At 43.6% G+C, this 22,722-nt stretch overlaps 1 protein-coding gene across 1 annotated transcript in view; it reads left to right on the top strand.

Moving 5' to 3' along the window:
• DCAF7 (DDB1 and CUL4 associated factor 7) overlaps positions 1-22,722 on the top strand; it is a 917,581-nt gene that overhangs the window by 705,029 nt on the left and 189,830 nt on the right. The window lies entirely within an intron of this gene.

Below are 22,722 nucleotides of genomic sequence, written 5' to 3'. Positions count from 1 at the left end.
TAACATATTCACCATTCGAGCTAGCTGCAAATTGCGATTTGCAGTATTTTTCTTGAAAAACTTTAATATGATGATAATCTTCTTTCCATCCATCACCGATGGGGTTCAGTTCCGAGTCGGCCTTTTTACCAAGCTCACATCAACCAAAAACTCTCAAGCGAAGCTTCTGCGCAGAATGCCCTTCTCCCTGTTACCTCCAATCTCGTTTGCCACGTAGCCATATAGCCGTGTTTCAGCCGAGCTCTCAGCTAAGTGGAAACTTATTTGATATTTTGTGTGAAAAACTTATTGATATTTCTTCCTTTAGTGAGCGATTAGTATTTCTTGTATTTTTTCTACTGTCAGACCTTGGTCATTTCTTCCTTGCTCTACCATTGGTAAACTTTCAAGTACCATTGTTGGTACAGCCTTCTCCCCTTACCCTTGTGGTATTCCTTCAATACCATAGCTGGTATTTCCCTTTCTGTCCTAGCATGTTAGTGTTTTTTCAGTAAGACGTTTTTGTTTTTGCTTATACATATATCAGTATAGTTATACAACTGTGTTTTTTTTTTTTTTTTTTTTTTTTTATAACTGTTTGACTGACTAGAACAGACCTGTTACATTTTGTCCTTAAAGTGTTTGCCTGTGGTGTGTGTCTGTCAAAATGTCAGATAAGAATGGTACTTCAGTGTTTAAGCATTGTACTTCATGTAATGGCAAGTTACCTAATAGTGTTTCTCACGATGATTGTGTGTATTGTTTGGGAGTGCCCCATCTTTCGGTGCAACCTCCCTGTGACTTTTGTCAGAGTTTCAGTCAACGCCCTCTGAAAGAGCGCAAGAATAAACTGATACTGAAAGGGTTACATAAGATCTCCCTTTCCAGAGGCCATTTCTGTGATGGGGGTCTCAACCGCTCCTTCAAAAGACAGAAAGAGGTCCCAATCGGTTACCTTCTCACCCTCGGGTGATCAGGGTAAGCCTGTGAAATCAAAGGTTCCCAAGTTGTCCTTTGAGTATAAATCTGCCTCTACAGCTCCGTCTTTGTTGGCTCTGAGCATTTCGAAACTTACGATACCAGTGCCAGCTTCAGCAGCGATCCTCCCTCCGGCACCAATAGACCTCACTACGCCTACTATGACTTAACACCTGTGGCCACTACGGCTCAGGGCATGCCTTCAATACCTTTGTCTCTTATGATATTGGAACCTGCCACTTTTGCACCGACCGTTTTTTCGACCAAGTTGGACTTTACCCCATTAACCCCGGTCTCATAACTTGAGGCTTTGTTGCCGGCAGACCTTGCACCACGGACCTGATACTCCCCTTCCCGAGATCCGTTTCTGGGCCAGATGTATAGCCCATTCATTAACCGACCTAACTCTCTATCCAGGAGTATCCACTAGATCCACCAGGAGCCTGTCAGAACACAGTGTGGTGCGTCTTGTGGACCAGTTTTTGGCAGCCAGGGGGATAACCACACTTTCTAAGACCCATCCACCTGCAGGAATTGGATTTATTTCTCCATAGACTCCTCCTTACACTCCGACCATTTCAGTTCCGAAGCTTTCTGCTCCGACATCCTTCTCGAAACCCATCACCTCGGTGCCTATAGTGAATCTCACTCAGACTCCTGGTTTGCCCATTTGGTCTTTGGTTCCTGCGGAACCAGTCCTTCCTCAATCTGGGGATTGGGGGACGGGCACCTCAGGGCACGGATCCCAGTTTGTCTTCGGTTCCATCCTGTGTGCCAATAGCCACGTCCATACCGATCCTGCTTGAGGCTCTATCCTTGGGAGTTGGTTCGTCGGAGCAGGGTGTGACCCCGGTCCCGAGGCTGTCTTTCTCTGTTCCGGGCAGACCTGCTTTCCGAGCAGTGGAGAGGGCTCTCCCTTCTAGAAGCACTCCTTTGACATCAGAACCCCAGTTTTCGCCCCCTGAGCTACAGATGCCACAGACCCCCCCCCCCCCCACAGACACCGGACCGAGAAGCAACAGGACACCCCTGTTCAGGGTACCCGCTCTTCCGAGTCCTCCTCAGAGTAAGGAGCCCTCTCGAAAGAGGACGTGCAAGAGGAAGCACATGGACTCACCCGAGGAGTCTTTAACAGAAGACATGGATTACGATGATGGTGAAGGGTCCCCATGGTCACCTCCTGTTGGTCTCCTTCGGAGTTATCCTTGAAATGTTAAAACAGAGAGGTGACTGGAAGCCCTCCAACCCTTCGTCTGAGGCGTCTGTGTTCCTGCAGGCTTTCCGCTCCCGGCCTTCTACCTTTTTGGTGACCCCGCCTACCGACGAGCTCGTCCAGCTCCTTGTGCACCGAGCTTAGACGAACCCTGATTCCGTTGAGGTGATCCCTTGGAGACCTGACAAAATTCTTTCCCCTCCCAAGGAGAACCAACATTGGTCCATTGGTTACCAGTCAACCTTATGGTGGTGGGGACGGCCACGAAAAAGGACTTGGCTGAAGAAAGTCCCGCTGTCCACCCACCCAACAGGGAGTCCCCAGCGGTGGACAGACTTGGGAAGCGAGTTTTTGCATCATTGACCTTTACAGTATGGTCACTGAACTATTTGGTACATTTTATGAGGCTCCCGAGGGACATGATCTCTGAACTCTCTGGGACACTCGCAGGACAGCTATCTGACGAGGTCGGGGACAAAGTGGGCTCACAGCTCGCAATCTTGGAATTTATCTCCAACTTGTCCATGAGGTTGCTATCACATGCGACCGAAGGGGCAGTTAGAGCAGCGGGTTCGGGCATTGTCATGAGGAGTCATGCCCGGATCCGCATTTGTGACCTCACGGACCCCTTCAAGTCTTCCTTTTTGAATGCTCCCATCGAAGCATCATCCCTTTTTGGCTTCAAAGTGAAGGACACGCTAGACAGGTGTGAGCAAGAAGGAAAGACCCTGTGTGCTGCCGTAGGCCTACAATTTTCCTTTCCTCAACATACCTTCTCCAGGAATTAGAGGACTGGGAAAATGTGGCACAAAAAATCTTAGGGTCCTTTCTGTGACGCATGTGGTGATGATGCCCCCGGGGGGGGGGGTAACAATTCCAGAAGATGCCCCTATAGAGGCAGGGGGGGGTCCTCGTAACCAAGGCTCCAAGGACGACTCCTCTGGATGCTCCTGAGGACTGCTTGCCTCTGGAAGCAGTCAGGGGTCGTTTTTCTCTGCACCAAGAGTCCTGGTAATCTATTTCCACCAATCGTTGGGTGCAGAGTATAATCACCAGAGGATACACCATTCCCCTTTCTTGTCAACCAAATCTTCCAAAAAAGCTTCCCGATGTTCCGCCCAGTCAAAGGGAAGAAGCTGCTTCAGAGATGATAAAGCTGTCTCAAAAAAGAGTCATCCAACCAGTCCCTTCAGACCAATACGGATCCGGATTCTACTCAAGATTGCTTTTGGTGCCAACAAAGACAGGGGACTGGAGACCCAAATGGATCTCAGCATCTTAAACAAGTTTGTCACCCAAACCAAATTCCGGATGGTCACGTTTCAGTCCATTCTTCCTTTTTTAAGGGATGGTGATTGGATGTGCTCAATAGATCTTTGGGATGCGTATTACCACATCAAAATGGACAAATGCTCCAGGAGTCTGCTTTGCTTCTGGCTAGGGGCCAGTCATCAATTTTGTGCCCTGCCGTTCGGTCTCTCTACAGCTCCCAGACTGTTCATGAAGTGTGTGGCAGTAGTCACAGCTCACTTGAGACTGCAAAGATTCTGGGTGTTTCTATATTTAGCCAACAGGCTCCTCACCGCCTCCACAGAGCGTCTTCTGGTAACAGCACTGCATTATACACACTCTCTGGGAAAAAGTTTGGGAATAACAATACATTGGGAGAAATCAAACCTTAATCCTACACAACAAATAGAATTCATTGGGGCCGTGTTCAATACCCAGTCTTGTCTAGTGCCACTCCCAAATCACAGACTCCAGGGATTGAGGCTCCAGCTCTGAGTGATACTCTGTCAAACCAAAGTTTCAGCAAGAGAAGTTGTTCAGGCCCTAGGGTCCATGGCAGCTTCAATTTCAATAGTGTCCCTAGCGAAGCTACACATGCGAATCCTACAATGGCGCCTTCTTTGTCAGTGGTTCCCGAACTATCACCCCCCTGAGTTACCAGATTCAAATAACCAACTCCTGCAAGCAGGTCCTCCTTTGGTGAATGAGGCCAGAAGCAGAACTTTGGAGTCACCCATTTCCATCCCCTCAGTCCAGGGCCATTGTGACCACGGATGCTTCCCTGATTGGGTGTGGGGGCCATTTCCAGGAAAAGACATTCCAAGGCGCATTGTCCACCTCAAAGGCCCACCTGCATATCAACATTCTGGAACTGAGAGCGGTGCTGTTAGCATTGCAGGCTTTTCATTCAGTTCTCCCTTTTGGGACAATTGCAGTTCAATCAGACAACATGTCAGTGGTCTGGTGTGTCAACTAGCAAGGAGGAACCAAGTCCTACCCCCTGTGTCGAGATGCCATGAGAATTTGGCAGTGGGAAATAGCTTCCAACCACTTTCTGACAGCAACACATATCCCAGGGAGCTCTAACGTAATTGCGGACAAACTGAGAAGATGCATCCTCCTGCCTCACAAGTGGTCCCTCAATCCCGAGGTGGCGACAGAAATCTTCAGCCACTGGGGCCAGCCTTGCTGCGATCTTTTCGCCTCCCCAGCGAACAAGTGCAGCAGCAGCTAATTTGCCCCGTTTCCCACAGAGGAGGAGTCCACAAGGGACACTATTCCATGGGACGTCTTTACGCTTATCTTCCCATTCCCCTGATACCACAATTCCTAAAGAAAGCTCTTCAGTTGAGATGCAAGGTGATCCTCATAGCTCTGTTCTGGCCTCGACAAGTTTGGTTCCCCTTCCTTCGGCCCCACCTAGTATACCCCCTGTGGATTCTGGACCCTTTTCCAGATCTGATTACTCACACCCAAGGGTTGAGCCACCCAAATCTGTCCAGTCTCAAGCTAACTGCTTTGTTTATCCACCGTTAGTTGCTAGGCAAGCTAATCTCACCTCACCTGTTCGAGACCTCATTCTGGCCTCTCAAAAACCATCTACCAGAAGACTATATCAGGATAAATGGAAAAGGTTCTTCATGTGGTCTAAGGATAACATGCTAGACCTGTATTCGGCTCTATTGACTGCAGTGCTGCAATACTTGGCTAAGTTTTTTGATAATGGAGCCTCTGCCTGTATGAGTACACCTGAATGCGATTTCTAATTTCCACAATGGTATATATGGCACCCCTCTCATCTGTCTATCCAAAGCCTTTCTAAAGGGAACCTGTCATATCAGGCCTGTCAGACCATGGAGACTCACTTTAGTCCTTCAGTCTTTGATTCAAAAACCCTTTGAACCTGCTGCAAAGTGTGACCTAAAGTTATTGTCCTGGAAATCCTTGTTCTTAGTAGCCTTCACGTCAGCCAGACAGGCCTCAGAGTTGCAGACATTGTGTATCAAGAGGCCCTATCTGGTCTTCCATAAAGACAGAGTATCACTCTGGACGAACCCATCCTTCCTTCCCAAAGTTGTTTCTGAATTTTCCATGAACCAAACCATTGACCTACCAGTGTTCTTTCTGAAATTTTCCAATAAAGGGGAGTACTGCCTACATCTTGGATGTACATAGGCAACTGAGATTTCACCTAGACAGGACCAAACCTATCCATAAGTATGAACAGCTTTTCATACCTTTTTCTGGGCCTAGAATGGGAAATGTTGTTTCCAAGGTTACATTATCAAAATGGCTAAGGGACTGTATACATTTTATCTAGTCGCTCATAAAAGAACCTATGTCAAAAGTTATAGCTCACTCCACTAGATCTATGTCAACATCTGTAGCTTTCCATTCCAGGGCTTCCATGGATGACATTTGCTCAGCAGCCACTTGGGCTAAGCCTCATGCCTTTATCAGTCATTACAAATTGGACTTTGTCTCCAGAGAGAGAGCTGCCTTCAGCTCAATGGTACTCAGGAATGTTCTTCCATAAGGACCGCCCATGGACGTCAAGGTAGCTTGGGATTCTGTCCCATCAGTGATGAATGGAAAGATCATCAACATCATCAGTTAAAGAAGTTATGTCTTACCATAACGTTCCATCCATTTTGTCCATCTTCACTTAACCTTGACATTCCCACCCTCCTTCCCTATGCCTTTTAGATTTCTTGGTGGAACAGATCTATCCCAATAAACTGGATTTTTTTATGAATACAGATATGGTCTCTTGATTTATTTCTTGTCTGTCACTGTCTTGTGCAAACTCGATCTGAGGTAATCCCGAGAGGAGCATTATGGGTAAAACTGAGCTCAAGAGTTTTTGGAAGGAGTGAGCTGGAATAATGGCAGAGTCTGTTTCGAGATCCTTGACTGTGGGTTTGGTTAAGTATAAGTGAAGATGGACAACACAAATGGAACGTGTTGGTAAGACATAACTTCTTATCTGAAGTAGTTAACTTCATTTAGTCATCAACCTGTGGGATCTTGGATCCGGATCGGATCCGAGACGGCAGTTTCACCAGCATCTGATCTGAGCTCCAAGCTCCTCCCCTTACCCCTAATACCCCTCCATCTCCTTCCTTCCCTCAGATCCCGTTTGCTGTGGCTTTGCCAAGCAGCGTGGTGTAGAGCTCCAGGCCTGGTAGGTACTTTTCTTCGGGCTTTTGTTGGGTGTTTTGCGTTGTAATAGTGTAGGTAGGCTTCCTACTGTCCCTTACCTCCCCTTCCCTTGATTTTGCATCGCGTTCTTCAAAAAAAAAGTTATTGTGTATTGTTAGGTAGTTTAGGCCTTGTATCCCTTTCCCTACCATCCGAGTGAGTGTGTGTGAGTGTTTGGGCTGGGTAGTCAGTTCAGCCTTGTTAGGTTACACTTCTTTGTGTGTTGGATATGGCTGATCAGCAGGCCAAGCTGATCTTTAGAAAATGCAGAGTCTGGCCATAAGTTGTCCCCTGCGGATGGCCACACTCTGTGTGTTGTGTGTCTGGGGGCAGCCCATTTATCGTCTGATTGCTCTATTTGTGTGGGGTTTAACCCCAGGGCCTTTAAGGATCATAGGGCAAAATTGATCCTTAAGGGACATCTGCCTGCAACGGAGGTGTCTTCCTCCTCTTCTGTTGCGGTCATAGACGTGACCGCACCTTCCACTTCAGCCAAGGTCTCATCTCCCTCCCAGGACGGGACTCAACCTCCCAATCAAAGGCCTGTGGTTAGGGAATCTAAGAAAGAGAGGAGCAGGGACAGAGAAAGAGAGAGACAAGGGAAGGAAGAGATCCCCTGAACATTCTGATCCGGTGGGTCCTCCCCCCAGACAGACAGATGTTCTTCAGGTTTCACTGTTGCAGTCATCACATTTGAGTTATCTGCTTGCAGTAGCCCTCAGTCGGCCTGATTATCAAAGTCTTGGGTCCTGCGTTGGTTGCTGTCTCATCTTCCTTGATGTCAGGTAGTCGGGTATAAAGCATGCAGCCGACGCCATTACATCCGTCTTACTTGCCGTGCGGTACCCAAAGCAGAAGCAGTTCGCAAGTACCGGTCAGCCGACTCCTGAAATTTTCGTTTTCGAGTTTCAGAACTGAAGTATTCAACTAAAGCTAAGTACCCCGTTGGGGAAACATTTTCTTGTTCTAAACCGGTCAGTAAGTCAGTAATTGTATTTCTTGTAGAAAGCAAATACCTCATAAAGATTATCATTCATACTCTATTCCTTGCCTAGGCCCTGACCACAAAGTACATCGCTGTTGGTTTTGTGCCTTATTTAAGCAACGAACTATTCGTAAATATTTTGGTACGCAATCCAATTATCCGGATATGTCTTCAGTAAGTCATCCGACTACCGACATTCCAGAGAAATGCAAAGATAAAGACAGAGGCAGGATGCCTAGGTCCAAAGCTGCCGACAACGCTTCTCCTAAGCCAGTCGCCAATTCGCCGGTACTCAGTAAGGCGCTTTCGCAGCCCCTGATACCAGCTACTTCAGATTCGCAGGACTCTACTGAGACCCAGTCGGAGTCCGGTATGCCGCGAGATACTTCAACTGTGGAACCTGCGGATGTCTTTACCTTGGATGGTTCCAGAGCCTCTGTGCAAGCACCAGCTTCTGAGGGTGTATTCAAGCCTACCGCATGGTCAGGCCTCTATGCCTAAAAAACAAATGATAAGAATGACTGAAGACCTTATTACCGTAGTCAGGGGAAGCCAACCTTACCCCTCTGGGACCTAGGACTGAATTTGCTTATGATACTTCTGACCAGGATTCTGAAATGTCTGTTTTCTCTGATGACCAGGATTTACCCTTATCTGCCTATGAGGATTCTGATGCTGAGGACTCTATTCCCTCTGCATCCCCCCAGAGGATTTTTCTTTTGGTGAAACCTTGCATACCATCAGGGAGCATTTTCGTTGGGAAAGTCAGGATTTTTCTGATTCTAAAAAGAGGCTTAGGGATTTCTTACTCCTGCCCCAACACAGGCCTTTAGCTATCCCTTCAGTACTAGACATTGTTGATGCCTTTTTGGAATCTAGCTTGGCCCCTGACTCTTTACCTCCTGCTCCCAGAAAACCTGATGGATATTACAGGGTTCCTGACTCTCTCAAGTTCCTTTTTAAAAATCCTACTGCGGATCCTGAGACCATTTCACAGGGACCCATGGGCATTAAGGCTACTACTGCCAAAAATCTTACCATCTCTGATAGAGGATCCAGGGTGCTGGACGGATGGAGTAAGAAGGTATACACTTCTGCAACCTTGGCCATTAGGGCCTTAAACTGCCAGTTTCATATGTTAGTGTGTCAGCAAGCATATTACTGGATTGCTTAAACAGAAAATGATGTTGATTCCTGACTGTGCTGAAAATAAGGATTTACAGGATTTAATGCTTTCTGCTGAACAGGTTGGAAAGCATACTTTGCAATGTGGTTTTGATTCACTAGCGGCATCTTGCAGGGCTGCTGTCACTGGGTCAGTGCTTAGAAGGCATGCTTGGCTTAAGAAGCAATCTTTGCCAGGTCATGTTAAAGCTAAATTAGTGGATACTCCCTTAAATCAGGGCCGCCTGTTTGGCAACAAAGCAGAAGTAGTTCTTAAAAATATGGAGGAAAAAGCTAAATCTATGCAAACTGTTAAAGATTTCCTACAAGTACAGCCTCCAAGATTTAGTAGGCATTGGCCCTCTAAAAATTGGTCCTTTCCTGCCTTTTCCAGGCGTTCTCAGTCCAAACCCAGAACCAGCAGAACACCTAGGCTTCAATCCCAGGGTATGCACAGGACTAAGCAGTGGGGGGCTCCCACTTCCAAATCAGGGAGTAGTAAGACTCTCTCCTATGGTAAGCTGCCTCAATGACTTAACTTTAAAACTTCCAAGCACTTCTCAACTGACTGCTCCTTTAGGGGGAAAGATTGCTCTGCCGGCCAAAAACTGGCAACTCATTACCCAGGACAAATGGATTTTAAATATAGTTTTCCATGGATACAGATTTCTCTTCCACACGTTACCAACCCCAAATGGTTGGCCACATCTACCTCCAAATCAATGGGCAGAGGCTCAAAAGCAAGTACTCTTTCTCTTAAGCATAAAGGCTATTCAAACTGTACCAGAAGAGGAAAAGGGATAAGGTTTCTACTCGAGACTTTTCCTGGGACCCAGAAAAGACAACTCATGGCATCCTATCCTGGACCTTTCTATCTTAAACACCTTTTTGGTGATTCCAAAATTCAAGATGCTAACTCTTCACCATTTGCTTCCTATGCTAGGCAAAGATGCCTGGTTGGCAACACTGGATTTAAAGGAAGCCTACCTGCACATCCCAGTCAGGGAGGCTTGCAGAAGATACATACTCTTCAAAGCAGGCTACATGCACTATCAGTTCTCTGCAGAGCCCTTTGGCTTATCAACTGCGCCCAGGGTATTCACAAAGTGCCTAGCTCCAGTCATTGCATTTTGCAGGCAAAGAAATATTCAAATATACCCATACCTGGACGATTGTCTAATTCAGGCAGAAAGCCAGGACATACTTTTAAATCATCTGGCATTTGTACAAAAGGTGCTAACTTGTCTGGGGTACACCATAAACGAAAAGAAATCACATCTGGTACCCTGTCAACAAATTATTTTCCTTATAGCAAGCTTGAACACAACTTCCCAGATGGCTCTTCTCACTCCAGAGAAACAAATTCATTTGACAACTTACTTCAAACTAATGGCCACAAAAACCATGCTATCTGCAAGAAAAATACTGTAAGCCTTGGGGTTCATGGCCTCCTGCATTCTAATTCCATATGCAAGACTGCATATGAGGAAACTATAATGGTATCAACATTCTCAGGATCTAGAAGCAATGATTCCTATCATACCTTGCCTACGGTTAGAGTTCCTTTGGTGGGCAGAGGCCTGCCACCAAAACAAAGGACTACCATTCACTCTACCACGTGCCGCCCAAACCCTAACAACAGACTCATCAGACTGCATAAGGGCTCACCTGGCAGGGAAGTGCATTCAGGGCAAATGGAACCCAAGTCAAATGCACCTGCATATCAATCAAAAAGAAATGTTAGCTGTACAGAATCCTCTGACAACCTTCAAAGACCACATTCTTCCAGGACAATTAATGGTAAAGACGGACAATACCACTGTCATGTGGTACATAAACTAGCAGAGTGTACCTATTCTTACCCCTTCTGCAGACTAGCCATGGCTCAGTGGAACACAGCCTTGAGCTACCAAGTGCATCTATAGGCTCAATTCCTGCCAGGAAACCTAACTACACTGGCAGATGAACTAAGCAGAAATCTCATGGATCCACATGAGTGGAAACTGGAACCAGAGACTTTCAACATATTGATAAACAAATTGGGGTGCTCAGATATAGACCTGTTTGCCTCCCCCCCAGAACTACCAATTGGACACATTCTGCACAAGGACTCCCCACAAATAAGCTTGGAAAGTGGATGTTCTGTCCTTCAACTGGAAAAATCTGTCAGTTTATGCCTTTCCTCTTCCACCTCTCCTCTCCAAAGTACTACTAAAGATCAAGCAGGACAAACCAAGGACGATACTGATTGCACCAGACTGGCCACGCCAACACTGGTGTACCCCCGTTATGCATTGTGTCACTGCTGGCTCCATGGCACCTTCTTCAGACCCCTACCGTGCTATCGCAGCAGGAGAGCCAGATTCTGCACCCTCAACTTCAAACCCTGAACCCGGCATTTAGGTCTTGCCCCCAGCATGACAGGACCTAATATCAAAAAACTATTGGAATATGGGAATGACAAACATGTAACTAATAAGAATACAACTGGTACCACAAAATGTGGTACATGCAAACAATGTCACGCAATAAATGAAGTTGTAGGTATCAGGTTGGACAATACAATAAGACATATATTGTGAGTAAAGCGGGCAATTGTAATACTAAGTTAGTAATTTACCTAGCCAGGTGTACGATATGCTCTGCTTTTTACATCGGTAAAATGGAGAGACAGTTCAAGAAACGTATATACGATCACTTATACAGTATTAGAGTAAAGGATAACAAAAATGCCCTATATTGACACATTGCTATGAATGGTGAAGACCATCAGTTCAAATTTCTTATTATTGATCAAGTAAAAATTTCTCCATTTGGTGGCAATATTAAGGCTTGGTTGGCCATGAAGGAGAGCAGATGGCAGATGCTCACTGATGCCACTAGATCTCCAGGAATTAATGAATACATTAGTATAAAACCCTTCTTATGGTTTGCCAAGTAGCCTTTAGCCTATTGATTCGTCCATTTAGAGTTATCTAGTATGTTCACTTCATCTTCATCTCATATTTTAGTACATCACATGGCGTACACATGTTATCATCTGAACGGGGCATTCTGACATAGGGCTTTATCATTAAAATAACATTTTATATGTATGTACGCAGCTTTTATATATGTTTTTATTATGTACATATACATATGCTTATAGCATCATCAATTACATCTCTTATAGGATTTTAATAGCTTTCAAAAGCTTGTATGTTGTATTTATATTTGTATTTATATTTGTATTTATATGCATGCTTTCAGCATCATTGAATATGGTTGTTATATGTTTGTTATAGTATTAGCAGTATTTTTAGAAAAGTTTTATTTGATATACATTCTATTTTTATCAAGCGATTTAACGCAGTGTATAAAAGTAGTGACAACTTATTTAGAGTATTGTCTGCTTAAATTGCTATTGCTATTTCAGAGTTTGGCGCCAAAATAGGCTATTTAAACATTCCACATCCACCTTGCTGTTGTTCTGAGGAAGTCTGGTTATATTCAGATGAAAGTGCTTAACCTATGAATTTTGGTGGTTGTTTGTCTTGTTTTACAATAAATTTCGTTCTTCTAGTTCGAGCCGAGGATTTGGTCATTTTGTTTTAGCTATCATACCAGGCATTTATGGGTGTTTTTTATACAGTTGCTTGTGGTGTTACACGCCTTAGATGTGCACAGATAACTTAGATTTTATTTGGACAGGACTAAACCTCAAAAGAAATCTGAACAACTGCTGGTGGCATTTGCTGCAGGGGGCAGAGGGGAAGGCAATTTCAAAGCAAACCATTTCTAAATGTATAGGCCATTGCATTCATTCTTACTGTATGCACCATGGAAATCCTGTCCCACAGGGGATTAGACCCCATTCAACCAGAGCTGCATCTACCTCTACAGCCGTTCTCAGAGGTGTCCATACCAGGGACATCCTAGAAGCTGCTACCTGGAGTTCTATACATACTTTCACCAAGCATTACTATTTGCCATTTTTCTCTAAATCCAGAGCTGGCTTTGCCACTGCAGTCTTGCAGGACCTTATAGCTGGTCCTAATGCTATCTAAATTCCCCCTCCCATCCTTAGCTTTGGGATTTTACCCAAATGTAATGACTGCAACAGTGAAACACAAAGAACATAGTACAGTTGTGTACACTTACCATAAATGTAGACGTTCAAGTGTATTTACAGTTGCAGTCCTGGTTACCCTCCCCCCAGCCCCCTGACTTCTTTTGGCTATACCTGTACTCTCCTATACTATGCTTAAAAGCTTTTTGGTGTGTGTGTGTGTGTGTGTGTGTGTGTGTGTGTGTGTGTGTGTGTGTGTGTGTGTGTGTGTGTGTATATATATATATATATATATATATATATATATATATATATATATATATGCTTCCCACTAGGGGGGCCCCTGGGCAAGAAAAACTGATGTAATGACGTTGGCTACCTCAGGCTGCATGCCTTATACCCCTCACTACCTGACGTCACGGAAGATGAGACAGCAACCGACGCAGGACCCAAGACTTTGCAGTAGCCCCCAGTCGGCCTGATTATCAAGCAGATAACCCAAATGTGATGACTGCAACAGTGAATACACACAAACATCTACATTTATAGTAAGTGTACACAACTGTACTTTTTTTCTAGGCCAGCTTCCCCTTGGCTCCGATCGCCAAGATTCTCACTGGAGCCGGAGGAGTTTAGGCCTCTTTCCAGGGCCTCCGTACACCGACCCTCCCGGCCAGCATTGGTGGCCTCGTCGAGGTCCACCTGTAGTTTATCTGAAACAGAGGTGGACAAAATGATGTGAAGGTTTATTCGTACCCAGATTCAGATGGGGGTCTTGCCAGCCCCCTCTCCCTCCAGAGGGGGAGGCTCACTTCCCTTCTTTGCCCAGATATCTCCTCCGATCCGACGCCCGGTATCGGAGTTCTTGGATCAGAGAGGTCCTGGAGTCAGGAGGCCAGCACCGATGGTACCAGGTATGTCGACGCCGGCCATTACGTTAAGCACATTGGATCCAACTGGTTTGGACCCTTTGCCTGGGTGTCAAATCCGAGGGGTTGTGCCTTTCTCCATTGACACTGACACTGTTGGGTCAAGGTCTACCCCTTGGTATCTCGGCTCCATCTGTTCTTCAGGTGGAGAGGGTTCTTTCCAGGGGACTGAGGCCCCTGATCATCTCATCGGATTCCGCCCCGACTCCCTCGCCTCTGGGTGCGTCTTCTGCCATTTTGCCCATGCAGGGACAGCCCGTGCTCGAGGTGCCACCAGACTGTTTCCCTCGAGGAACCTCAAGTAGTTTGCGAGCCTTCTCCAGAGAGTCTTATCGAAGAGATCCCTCGCAAGCGAACGTGCAAAAGGAGGTACCTTGAATCTTCTCCAGAGTCCCTCACTGAGGGTTCCGACTTGGAGGAAGGTTCCCCCAGATCACCCCTCGAGAATGTCTACCATGGACATCCTGTGCCAGCGGGTGGGTTGGGTCCCCCCCAAACCTTCCTCGGACGAGTCTGTGTTCCTGGAGGCCTTCGACACGGGCCCGTCTACCTCCTGGGTGTGTCCCCCAACCCCCCCACACACACACACACACACTCACACACACACGCACGCACACACACACGCGCACACACACACAAATTTCCTTTCAGATGTCCTTCTGCGGACCCTTCAATCATTTCAAGGACCACTTTGGGAAAAAAATGTAAAAATATATATTTTTTTAACTTTTCCTTTAATTTGGCTGATTAAAAACTGTATGTACCAGACGGAAGTAATCGCTACTAAGTTTTTTTTCTATTTATACCCATGATTGCCCTCTTGGGGGGCAGACATCCTGATGAGAATTTATTTTCTTCTTCAGAAAAATCTTCCCCATAATACACTGCAAGTCCAGTGTTTCTTAAATTACCGTGCCCATAGCTGGACTGTTACATTGCAGTTCCATTCACTTAGAATGGAAGAACAAACAAGAGCTGCTAATTTTGACAGGCCTCAGTAAGAGTATAATTCACTGTCATGCAGTTCCTCTTATTTGTGTGTTTGCTGTTGATATGGTACACATTCTGTGAAAAAAAGCTTCTAGAACTAGCAGCTCATTGGCTGAGATAACAGACTTTTTTTTTTAGACATTTAACTTTGATCTGCTTCAGTTCCTTCTAAAGTTACTCCTCCCATATTCCAACCCCGTGCAAGCAACAGTATCATATTTCCTGCCTTGCAAGGTTCAGCTATTTAGTCAGCTTTGCATGACAATACACATCAAAGAGATTTGCTTGCTTGTCTGTCTGGTGTGTCATTAAAAGTGTTCCCACATATCTCCTTACTCCTATCGTCTGAATAGCACTTTTACAGTAAATCATGTTACAAAAATGCTTTTAGAAATCCGTGATATAAAGGTGTTTTAAGTATTCCTCTAAACATGCCTGTAACATACACAGATTAGAATTCATTTTGGCCACTGACAGATTGGGCTCTGTCTGCAAATAATACTCTGCTCATAAAGAATATTCATATTTGCCTTACATAGAATTGCTGTCTTCTGCCTTGTTATCCCTTCTGCATACCACTGATGTCTCCTTATGTTTATGGGTACTACTGCTCTTGTCTGCACATATTCTTTGGTGTTGTTTTCTTTTTTTTAACTCCACTTTAAATATTCTTTCCTTCGTACTATGCAGTGCGTACTCTCACTGTTCTCGGAGCAGTGTGCTTACTGTTCTTCCTCAATTTCAGCACTGTTGTCCATTGCAAGCTGCCAGTACATGTTTCTCTGTTCACTCATATCCGAAATTTCACACAGTTCCTCAAGAAGCTAGATAAACCAGGCTACCTCCAACAATATGTTTGATACTACAGTCATTTTTTGTGTACCTGCGACTATGGCATCTCTGTAAACATATGAATATACTTCTTACTGCAGGGATCAAGCTTGAAATGCCATTTAGCCATGGACATCAACAAAACAAATATGATGACAGAACTTAGTAAGATTAAGCAACAGACACCCAGCCCTTCCTATCTTTCACTCCATAATAGTCTAGACCTCACCCCTCTTGCTGCTACAACAAAATATTCTAACTTAAACCCCCCCACTGATTACTAACTGGTATACACTATTATCTCCTATCTAATAGACGAACAAACTATACCCCCGTGCATTTTATTAACTAAAAACACCCTACAGTATGTATTCCTCGAACAATAAAATCTATGCATTTCTAACTACATCCATCCTATTATTGCCTCTCCTACTCCTCCTTCTTACATTATCTCCTATCTAATAGACCAACAAACTATACCCCCGTGCATTTTATTAACTAAAAACACCCTACAGTATGTATTCCTCGAACAATAAAATCTATGCATTTCTAACTACATCCATCCTATTATTGCCTCTCCTACTCCTCCTTCTTACACTCACATCTCTTAACATCCACTTACTCCCCAAACATATCTCCCCTACAAACCGAAATTGCTGTAGCCATATAAATGATCATCAAACTTTCTCCATGTTTCCATCTATCTTCTCATTAAATACTCCCTTACCAAAAATACATTTACCTAACACCCAACTCACCCCTACCAAACACAAAACCAAGTACTACACCCCCACCCACCCACCCACCCACTGCTAATAAGCTCAAACGCTTCTACCTCCACAAAAGCTTTCTCTTAGCTGGAGACATCCATCCCTTAGCTGGAGACATCCATCTCAACCCTGGTCCAGCACATCCCACTGCTAGCCCTCCTAACCCCAAAGTCAATCTCCCAAACAAACATCTTTCATTCTATTCAATAAACACTAGGAGTGTTCTGAACAAAGTAAGTTTACTACATGCTTGGATCTCTCACCATACTCCAGATATCCTTGTTCTGACTGAAACCTGGTTGAAATCCCAACACCAAGACATAGAGATCTTGCCCTCTAGCTATAGCATACACCGTCTAGATCGACCATAAAGGAAAGGTGGAGGCATTGCTATCCTACACTCTAACCACCTTACCATTTCTAACTCTACTTTTACATCCCAAACCTTCTCCCCAGCCGAAATTTTATCTGTAAACCTAAATATTAATAGCCATTCCACTATCACCATTGTAGCAATTTACATTCCACCAGGTGATAACATCCCCCTACTGGAAAATATGCTTGCTCGTATCTCCCAACACATCCCAAATGAAACTCATTCTTGGGGATGTCAACATTAACTGTCTATCTCTGTCCTCTCAAAACTCCTCACAACATCTTAATCTGTATGGCTTTACTCAACTCATCTCTCATATCCCACTTATTTCAATAACTTCCATACAGCCTCATCTCTCCTTGACTGGATTCTTGTCTCACACCCTTCCAAATACCATAACCCTGAAACATTACCAAATTCCCTAAGTGATCACTGCCCAATAAAAATACTCAGATACACATCCCATCAAGCTAAACCTCAAAGGTTTATCAAACAACGAAAACTAACAAACTTTAATCCTGAAACTCTCAAATCTTTATTATTAAAAGTGAACTGGAATCCCTTAAAACTATTCCCCTTTGGATGAAGCTGTCCACTTTTTTAACTCCAGTTTCCTTAGTATTTTAAATTTTCTGGCACCCCTTGGAACAGTCCGCATAAAGTCTATCATATCCCCATGACTGACCATAAACACTTGTGCACTACTGAAAAAAAAAAAAAACAAAGCATGGAAAATTTGGACTAAAACTAAACACCATCCAGACCTCCAAAATATAAAGAACTTAGCAGTCTTGCCAAAAGTCGCATAAATAAATAAATATAAGAAAAACTTATATAATAATCCATCTTCTACCTTAAAATCCAACCCTAAAATGTTCTAGCACTCTGTAAATCAAATACTACACCCAGGTGCACTGACAGAACACATGAGGAAACTGCCTCTATATTCAGCAACTACGTTATAGACTCAGTATCCAAATTACTAAATCAAGACACAAACCATCCCATCAACAATAATAGACCTAATAGCTCAAACTCTTCCATCAGTAGTAACCCTACCACTACCTTCTCCCTCAAACCTGTCTCTACTAACTATATTAAAACTCTACTGTCTAAATTAAAACGTTGCTCCACATCTGTAGATAACATTCCCTCCTCATTCCTTCAGGCTGCTGCTGATCTTGCTTTCCCAGTTTCTATTCTAATAAACTGCTCTATCACAGAATCCACATTCCCTTCCATCTCGAAGCAATTTTACACCCTTCCAATACACAAAGGAGGAAACTCCATAGATATAACTAATTTTAGGCCCATAGCCATACTCTCACCATTCTCCAAAATTCTGGAAAAATGTATACACAATCAAGTCTTACACTACCTTCTGCAAGAAAATTTACTCACACCTATGCAACATGGCTTTCGTCCCATGCACAGCACTACTACAGCTCTCCTGTCTTTCCTAAACTCTGTATCACTCGCTAGAGACAGTAACAGACTTATTTCCTGTCTCTTCATTGACCTTTCTAAAGCCTTTGATACAGTCTCTCTTAAACTAGCAAATTTGCACTTCTCTCCATCCACCATATCTTAGTTTAACAGCTATCTCTCTGATAGACTCCAATCAGTCAAATGGCTTTCAGCTTTCTCCCCTCTTCTTCCTGTTAAAATGGGTGTTCCACAAGGCTCCATCCTTGGGCTGCTTCTTTTTAACATCTTTACCAACCTTCTCTACTCTTCCTGTCCTGGATCCTCACTGATGCAATAAGCAGATGATTCTACACTTGTCACTATTGCTGAATCACCAACTCAACTAAAATCATACACACAGTCCTCTTTTAACTCTGTAGAAAACAGCAAAAAAATGCCTACCTCTTACCCACTTTACTCTATAGCTCCCAAATTCTTACCAGCCTCAACACTGGACTACTAAACAAGTTAGAAACAACTTATAACAGAATTGCCAGATTTGCTGCCCAAAATTCTTAAACGTCCCATCACTGTCTCTCAGTAAAAGAACCAAATTGGCTAGAATTACCTAACCTGCTTCAGGTTAATCAGTTTCAGATTATTCACTCCATTCTCTACAAACCCTCTTTCTGTCCAACTATCTCATCTCTAATCTCTCATTGCCTACCCACTTGATTACTCAGCAGTTCTGAACAAGGCCTACTACAAATCTACAAACCAAGGACCAAAATGGGTTACTAAAGCAATAACTGATGACGTGGTGTGGTATTTTGAAGATTTACCCACGGTTGGTGTGGTTTAATCATGAGGGTGAAGCCCGATTGATTAAACAAAGGCAACCGTGGGTAAATCTTAATATGCCACAACCACGGTGTCGGTTATTGCTATTATACAATGACGTTATTTAAGAAAAAAATATTTACTTTTCTTAAATAATGTCTTTGTACAATGGCGGATTACTGTTCTTCTGCCGGTTGTGGTATACTGCTGCTTCGTTTTGATGTAGTGCACATGTGACTTGCGTTCTCATGCATACCCAGTAGATCAGTGCTTTGAAATGGAAGCAGTGGAGATTTTTTAATTTTTTTTTTTAATTGTAAAAAAAAAAAAAGGGGGGGTGGGGTTTGGGGCACTTTATGCCAACGGGGAAAAAGTCCAGGTGACCGGACATTTTTCCGTTGGTATATTGTGGGATTTACAAGCACACTGGTTGGGCTGGGCCACTCAGCGTGCACGTTACGAATACTAATAGGGAGTCATTGTATAATATAGCTTTAACCTTTCAAGATCCCTTGAACATCCCAATCGATTCAAAACCGCTACAAAAAAAATACCTTAATGAAAAATGGACCTGCCAATGTAATTATCCCCCGCAAACACTCCCCATATAACCTTCTACTTCCCTTCTCTCTTCCTTCAGTAAACAAACTTATTGCTTTATCTTCTCCTCTTGCTACATCAGTGTACAAACATAACTAGCAAAATATTTCAGCTATGTAACTATTGCACTATTATGAATATAATATGTAATTATTAGTGTATCCCTCTGATGAATGCATTTCTGTATGTATTTCACTTGCCACAGTTTAATGTATGACACTGTAATGCAGTAATGTGTGAAACTGATGAATGTATTCTATATGTATCCAATATGTAAAATTTCTATTTTTCTGTTGGAGCTTTTCTCCTCAGGCCTCTGCTGAAAACGGGCAATTGTAGCCCAGTCGGACAAAACTGGTCAACAAATATAAAATAAATTAAATTATATAGAAACATCAACTCATGGCTTCAGAAAAAGAAAAGTGTGCAAAGGTCAAACTTTGGGTGTTAAACAGATGCACTGTAATATCAAAGTACAGTACAAGCCAGCTAATGTACAAACTGCCCTTGGCATCAACACTGCTTAAAGACAAAGATTATAAGAACTTCTCTAAGGTTAGAAGCCAGAACAATCGTGTAGATAAGTCACCTTTCAGTTATCTTAGCATCTACAAGTGCATAACTTGTGAAGCAAGATGAACAGCAATGGCTCTGGCTTTCAGTACAGCAAGGGGCAAGCTCAGCTAACAGGCATCATGCTCTGGAGATGATTCCATTATGCAGACATTACCACTCCTCTGTGCAACTTCAATTAACTGTTCAGCAGCAGAAGATGAAGAAACAGGTGTGATGCATATGCATGTGAACACAAAGTCACAGACAATGGCTTCTTATTTTCACATGGAATCCTAGCAATAGCATCAGATGAGGCTAGAGAAGTATCACAGAGGAAACCAGTTATGTAAACTGAAGAGAATCAGTAATATTCACATGGCACTTGTGTCACAAAAGAGTTGCATCTAAATCTGGACTGGACGCTACATAGTAGCTCAAAAAAATACATCCATATTTGTGCAATCTCTACTCCACAGTGCCATCTGACTATCAGTCACTTATTTCCTTGCATGTGTACCATACAGATTGCTTTTCCAAGTCGCATCAAAAAAGGCACATCATCAAATGGAAGGCAGGCATGACCGGTCATACTGACTCTTGTTAACACCATATTGTGGCATTTATATACAACTGTGAATTATGCTACACTACTGTAAGCAGAATAGTCTGCTCCCTGCATATGTGAAAATGTATGAAGCACCACTGGGAACCCCATTCTTCTGCAATACCACTGTAGGACCATTCATTCCAGTATAACAACCTTGCAGCAAGAGGTCTAATCACTATTGACAATCGGACAAGTACTGTTAGGGGTAAGTGATATCACCCTATCTCATGTGTCTACTTTTCACCTCCCATTGTATACTACTACTCTGCTCACTATATATTTTCAAGAAATTGCCTCCTTTTAGAAATTAGCATGCTTCATTGTTTTTTGGTGGGGATAAAGATAAGAACGTGTGAAATAGGAATTCCACTGCTTTCTCCTTTTACTTTTTATCCATTAGCAAAAAATTTAGATTATGCTGAGATTTGAATGCACTCCACAAAAAGTGTATGTGACCCCTGTTGGCTGTGTGCCTGTCATGAAGCTCTGCAACCATGGGTTCAAATAACTAGTCGGCTGATGTGTAATTGTCCAGTGTTAGTTACCTTGGACAGCACTGTTGAGGGAAAGCTAGACATAAACCAATGAACTTGCCAAACATGAACCTAGAGTTGCTGCACAATGTTAGTTCACTCACAGGACGCAGCTTGGAAGTGGAAGACATTTATTTATTTTACATTTGTTAACTGGGGGTGTCTGAACCGAAAAGGCCCTTTTTCAGCAGAGGCTCGGGGAGATAAGCTCCACAAAGAAAAATGACAGACACATTTAGTTATTTAGACATGATCAGTATACACACAAATTACAAGAGACATGTTTTTACAGTGGTATGCGGCACATAAACAGTTACAGTGGAGAGAACAAACAAAAAAAATATTAATTTTAAAAATAAAGGTAATTAATAGATTTGTGGTGTACAGCTGAAATTTGGAACATAGGTAATGTAAGGAGCAGGCTGGACATCCGATATATCCTAGAGACAAGATGGAAGGGCAGTGCAGCCAAGCCATTTTGCTTTGGATACAGAATCTACTACTCAGGAGGAGGCCAGGCTAAAAATGGTGTTGAAATGTGGGCGAGAGAAGGTCATCTGAAGTCACTGGGTGACATCATCAGAATTAGTGACAGACTCATGGCAATCAGACTCTGTTGTAATGACAGGGCAGTAGTCATAACCTCAGCCTATGACCCACAGCAAGGTTGTGATACTGATGAAAGGAATTGATTCAGACAGCAGTTGCAGGATCTACCATAGAAAGCAGGGCAACATGAATTGGTGATGATAATGGGTGACTTGAATGCACATATTCGGATAGACAAAACAGGAGAAGAGGACTGTCTGTCTCCGCATGGGTTGGCCAACATAAATAAGGGAGAGACCATTCGCTTACACTGTGACACATGGCTTGCTATGAGCCAATACATGTTTCAGAAAGAGAGACTGTCTTAAGTTCACATACAAGACTGGTCAATATGCAAGTCAACTAGACTTCCCCTAGTAAGGAAAGGGTATAATCCATGATTGCAAAGCCATCGCCAGCCAAACAGCTGGCCCACAGCATAAACCTCTGGTTGCCACACTCAGCTGTAAGCAGTGTTGAGAGGACTCACACAGCACAGGCTCAAGACTTGGAAGCTGACTGTAGAGAAGTTGCAACAGTTCAAGGGCGTACTCAGGGATCCAGCACACCAAGTAAGGAGGAAATAGGTGTAGTTGAAGAAGAAGAGTGGCAGAACCTCAAAACAGCATGTGCGAGGAGTCATGAACTGATGTGTCTGAGCCAGTTATGTTGATAAGGTACTTAAGGAAGTCAAGCAGTGGAATGCATCAGTCCAGGAAGTCTGCAAAAGAAAGAACAAGGAAAAGAAAAAGTGGGAGATAGAAAACACCATCCAGACTAGGAAGGGATTACTGCTTGCCTAACAAAGAAGCTAAGAAAGGAGTTTCAATAGCAAAGA

Source organism: Protopterus annectens, chromosome 13.part0 (genome assembly GCF_019279795.1).
Source record: "Protopterus annectens isolate FY-2018-M chromosome 13.part0, PAN1.0, whole genome shotgun sequence".
Lineage (NCBI taxonomy): Eukaryota > Metazoa > Chordata > Ceratodontiformes > Protopteridae > Protopterus > Protopterus annectens.
The sequence above is the reverse complement of the archived record's forward strand: the minus strand, read 5'-3'. Positions and strand labels throughout refer to the sequence as shown.